The sequence below is a fragment of the Amia ocellicauda genome, chromosome 12 (genome assembly GCF_036373705.1).
Source record: "Amia ocellicauda isolate fAmiCal2 chromosome 12, fAmiCal2.hap1, whole genome shotgun sequence".
NCBI classification, from domain to species: Eukaryota; Metazoa; Chordata; class Actinopteri; order Amiiformes; family Amiidae; genus Amia; species Amia ocellicauda.
The window spans coordinates 41,928,660-41,934,483 of NC_089861.1; the positions used below are offsets into that span (position 1 = coordinate 41,928,660).

General features: G+C 42.1%; 1 non-coding gene across 1 annotated transcript; it reads right to left on the minus strand.

Moving 5' to 3' along the window:
• Positions 1-4,967: 4,967 nt before the first annotated feature.
• trnai-aau (transfer RNA isoleucine (anticodon AAU)) lies at positions 4,968-5,041 on the minus strand. Its single transcript has one exon. It is a non-coding gene; the product is annotated as a tRNA-Ile (tRNA).
• Positions 5,042-5,824: the final 783 nt, after the last annotated feature.

The window sequence follows — 5,824 nt, forward strand, 5'->3', positions numbered from 1 at the left end:
ATACATATATTATTTATTACATATGAGTATTCACAAATAGTGCTTCACTGTGTCTCTCTAAGAAAAGTGGTGTGCATGTCTTTAGTGTCTATTGATAAATAAAACCTAACAAGATATATATATGTTTGTGTGTGTGTGTGTAATGGAATGAAATGCAGTATATTCTTAAATATGATACATGTTAAGGCTACGTTTGAGCATTCACTAATGTAACAAATATAATAAGTACAGTGCTGGTCAAAATGAACAGATATAATTCTATATATTTCACTGTTGTTCTCTATTGTCTATTGATAAATATAAACTAAAGAGATATAGGTATGTGTGTTTATCTGTGTTTGCTTAAATATATATGTAATGACATGCAATATATGTAAGTCTATACATTTCTTAATCGATTTTTTCTTACCTTTTTATTTTGCAAACACAGTATCATCCTAACCCTAATCATAAAACATATAAACTAAAAACACATGTGGGTTCAAATCCCACTCTGGGTAAATATTAATTTTTCTTTTTAATTTACTAAAACAGTATCATAAAACAGTGTAACCTTAAATATATATAAAACGTTTATTTTTCTTATTTTTTAATTTACTAAAACAGTATAATCAAACATAATCTAAAATAAAATATATATGTGTATTTACAACTTTTATTTTTCTTATTTTTTAATTTACTAAAACAAATCATAAAACATTATAACCTAAAATAAAATATAAAACTTTTCTTTTCTTATACTCTTTTTATTTACTAAAACAGTATCATAAAACAATATAACCTATTGATTATATATATATATCTGTATTTAAAACTTTTATTCTCTTTTTATTTACTAAAATAGTATCATAAAACAATATAACTTTAAATATATATATGTATTTAAAACTTTTCTTATTCTCTTTTTATTTACTTAAACAGTGTCATAAAACAATATAACCTTAAAAACACAGTTTATGCTATTAAACATTACACCTCCACACCAGCAGTGTGAGGTGCCCTTGGACATTCACCATGATGGATGTCACCATAACAAAATGGCTACCATCTTACCAGATGACCTATGACCTTACAAATGGCCGATATCAGTCAAAATGGCCGATATCATCCAAGATGGCTGACAAGGGAGGGTCAAATGGTAACCCAGGGGGGTGCTGGGAAGGAGAGAGGAGTTCCGGTTCAATGGTACATAAGGAGGGAGGGTCAAAGAGTAACCCAGGGGGGTGCTGGGAAGGAGAGAGGAGTTCCAGTTCAAAGGTACATAGGGAGGGCGGGACTTCCGGCTGTCAAAATAAGTGATGCTGCCATCTATACTACTCACAGACACAGTTAGCCACAGCCACGGCTTCTTCCAATTCTCGTCAGTGTTCCAGATTCGATGTTTTTTTTCTTCAGTGACGTTGTAAACACGCACGTGGGGAGCACATCAAAACCCAGTTTTGTGATTCAGTTACAGAAACAACTGACACAGCGGAGCAGTAGGGGTTGTAACATTTTTTGGTCCAAGGTCTGGACCACAGCGACTGAGTGGTCCGGACCTCGGCACTGTGGTCCACGGAGTGGTCCCGATCACGTAACGCAAATTGGGATGGGTTTTTGTTTAGTTTTTTTGGACACACCGTATAAAACCCATTTACTGTCAAATATATTATCGACATATCCAAACTACAAACATAATGATCATAAATGTACAATATTAATAGTATAATTCTCATTTGTAACATAGCCGATAGCTGATTTCTTTTTTAATCTTATCTATCAGACAATTTGTAGGAAGCTGTGCTAACGTTACTCTGAAAAATGCGCTTACATTGAGCAACTTTGTCATTCTGAATGAAATTATTCAAGTTATCAATTTTTCCTCATCATGACTGAAGAGAAAAGATAGCTTATTTAGAATCTTATCTTTAATTTAATGTCAGCCTATTTACATGTCCTCTGTTTGCGCTCTGCCAAGAAATGTTTTATCAACTTTTTTGGTTAAACCATATCTTCCTTATTTTATCACTGTGAGATCTAGCAACATTAAAAACAAAAGCATAGGTTGTTTTGTTTATGTATGGTTAACATTGTAATAGTTGGTATTTTAAAGAGAGATTATAAGAGATGTATTAACGTATTGATCATCTGATGCCCTTTGTCTTTTCTTGAAGGATAATGTCATTATGAAGAAGATAAAACTTTTTTTTTTTAAACACCTCCCCACAGCAGGATTTGGGTCGCCTCCGCACTGTTTCTGCTGAAACAAAAAAACAAGTGTCAATCTCTGCAGGAATCTACTCCGGCTCCCCCTTCTGGTGATGAAGAGGAACCCGAGTCCAAGATGCTTCCAACCAGCCCTCAGGCGCTCCCTTCGGCTGTAGGTCACGCTCCAGGGGGCCGGGGGAGTTAAGAGGGTGTCACTGGACGGGGACGACAAACGCCTCCAGTGACAGACGGACGCACACAGAGAGAGAAAGAGACAGAGAGAGAGAGTTGCACTTCCTCCTGCAATGCAATAAATATGCCCAAAATAAGGGACACATTCCTTAACAAAATAATGAATGCCACCCTACCTTTGACAAAACTGAGAAAAAATAAAAATGGTCAGTCCTCCTGGAGGAGGGACACACAGCCTCCCTGGCTGCCCAATATGTCACCGCCTGCCACAGCCTGAGGGGCACAGTGACACATGAGCACCAGCTGTAAATAAAATGTAAATACTCATTTGTAATGCATGTCATTGTATTTCCAAAAAGGAATCTGTAAACACTAAACCTATTTTCTTTAGTTCTATGTATTAAAGATCATTTATAGTTTATTACATTTTGTTTTTCTGTACTTTTATACATCTTATTGTGATTTTGGCAGGACACTGTCTGTCACGGCATGGCTGCTGCTGACGCACACTAATTAGGTGCTCATGTGTTGCAGCCGTGTTGTCCGCTGCTTCGCAGACAGCTTGTGAGCTCACGGCTGCAGGCAATGATCACTGAGGCGACTGTGACGTCATTGGCAGGTGTGCTTCATCTATTTAATCCCTCTCCTTCCCCGAGGGAGACTTTATTGTGACTGCCCGGAGCACCCTGTTTGTGTGGATGTTTTGTGTGCTGGTTTTGCCTTGTTTTCCCCTTTTTGTGTTTTTTTCTGTTGGACTATTGTGAACCCCAATAAAGCTCGGACACCGCCGGAACCCGAGACTCTCTCCGTTTATTGTGTCCGGCATTTACATTTGGTGGCCAATGTGGGGAAGCTTTGTGACATACTTACCCTGAACTCTGTACCCGGAAGGACAGCTATGGAGGCGTCTCCAGTGGAACAGTTGTTGGCCCCAGTGGTGAAGCTGCAGGCTCAAAAACAACAAACTCTCGAGACGCTTGTCCAGCAACTTCAAGTACCAGCTCCTGCACCTAACCCTGCTGTGGCCGCAGCAAACCCGGCTTGGGCAGGTCTGCAGATTCCAAAGATGGGACCGGAGGACAACCCAGAGGCTCTGAATTTCTGTCCAATATTAAAGATCCTAGGCTCTCATTGTCTGATTTGGCTGGGGCACAATTGGGACATGTCTCTGGGGACCGATCACCATTAGTGACTGCAGGTGATGAGAGGGGCAGGGACAGCCTTCCCTCTGACTCCAGTCGTGTAGCAGCCAACAGTACCCTGTTGGACCCAGGGGAAGGAACGAGTTCTGGGACTCACCTCCTCTCTCCTTCTTCCAGTGGAAGGCCCGACACTGGATCCCGCCTTCAACCGGGTATCCGATTTCGCTATGGACCAGACACAGGATGATGCCCTGGGACATATATATGACCAGGTCAGAGTTGTTGATGGTTGCATAGTGAATACACAGAGGGCACTTTGTGTTTCTCTCCAAACCAGCAGCCAAACCGATCATGCTGGATGATGTTGCAGACAGAATAACGTTCACCACGGTGCCTCCAGACTTTTTCACGAATACCAATCGAGCTGCACGGTGCTGGGCTGTGAGCACAGGTCCCACTAGAGGATGACGGGCCCTCGTGCCACCCTCATAGAGTCTGTTTCTGACAGTTTAGTCAGAAACATGCACACCAGTAGACCGCTGGAGGTCATTTTGGAGGGCTCAGGCAATGCTCCTCCTGTTCCTCCTCGCACAAAAAAGCAGATACTGGTCCTTCTGGTTCTTCTGATAGCACGGATGAATGTGACATCCTGAAGGAGCTGGACTACCTGTGCAACCTGAATGGGCTGCAGGGAGCACCTCATAATTCCAGTAGTGACAAGGACACTAGCAAAAGGCAAAACTAGAGAAGAATCAGTCAGGAAGGATAAGGAGAGAGCAATCGTCTGTGGCCACCACCTGCAAAACCATTCCCTTTTTGGGGTTGTCTTGCTGTTGCCTATCTCCGGTGCACCTGCTGTCACTTTCATTTGCACCAAAACAAGAGACAGTGATTCACAACCGCTTAGGCTTCCTAACTGTACAGATTAATATGCCTGAACTGTAACTGACTTGGTATTATGCTGTGATGATTACTTGTTCCCTTATTTTTTTGAGAGGTGTATTATAGAAGATAGCCTTGAGAATGCGGCCACAGAATTGCGGGAATCCGTGACTTTCAACACTTATGCAACCGAGTCGAGGTGACCAACAGCTCAATGTCTGGTTGGCACCTTGGCTTAGATGTGCCATTCATGAAACTTGCGTTGATTCTTGAAGCCACTGGCATTGCTTCCCTCTCCAAGTCTGTGTAATAAGGAATTGGCAGGAGCCCACGAGTTGAAACTATCAGAGGACAGAATGCAAATGAAGTCTTCTGAGAAAAGCAAAGCGGCGAAAGGACATTTTCCCGTGTGCATGTAGATGGCCGACTTTGACACGGCTTGATGAAGTCTTGTGGATCCTACCACTGCTTAAGTGCACTACTACGCTTGCCTTCAGGGAGTTTCATGTCAAACATTCAAAAAACAGGACTCCAACTAGACGGATGAGCACCTACGATCGGTCTTGGCCGATGTGGGGATCGAACCCAAGACCTTGGCATTATTAGCACCACGCTCTAACCAAATGAGCTAACCGGCCATCAAAAGTAGTTTCTCTGCCAGGAATTTGCTCATGTTTATGTAATTTGGCTGCAAAATGCATTACACACAAGTGTGAAAAGAACACTTTTGCAATTCCTAGCATTGGTGATGCTATAAATCAATCTGTCAGAAGTGGGATTTGAACACACACCTCCATCAGGAGACCAGAAAACCCTTCTACACTCTTCAAGGGAACAACACCTTAAGTCTGGCAAATTAGACCACTCGGCCATTCTGAGAGGATGTATACGTCCACCGGGAGATTATATACTGATCAAGAAAACTGCGGGAACTCTTAAATCACACATCGGATCTCCGTGATCGAAGTCTAGGAAACCTCAAGATCTTCACCGTACATTGCATAATTCGTAACTCTCCCACCTCCATGCTTTTGAGACTGTACTGGGAGACACAGCAAACTTTCTTCAGACGGCACGTATGGATGTGCCATACTGGAGGAGCTGGACTACCTGTGCAACCTGAATGGGCTGCAGGGAGCGCCTCATAATACCAGTAGTAACAAGGACACTAGCAAAAGGCAAAACTAGAGAAGAATCAGTCAGGAAGGATAAGGAGAGAGCAATCGTCTGTGGCCACCACCTGCAAAACCATTCCCTTTTTGGGGTTGTCTTGCAGTTGCCTCTCTCCGGTGCACCTGCTGTCACTTTAATTTGCACCAAAAAAGGAGAGAGTGATTCACCACCGCTTTGGATTCTTAACTGTACAGATTGATATGCCTGAAGTGTAATTGACTTGGTGTTATGCTGTGATGATTACGTGT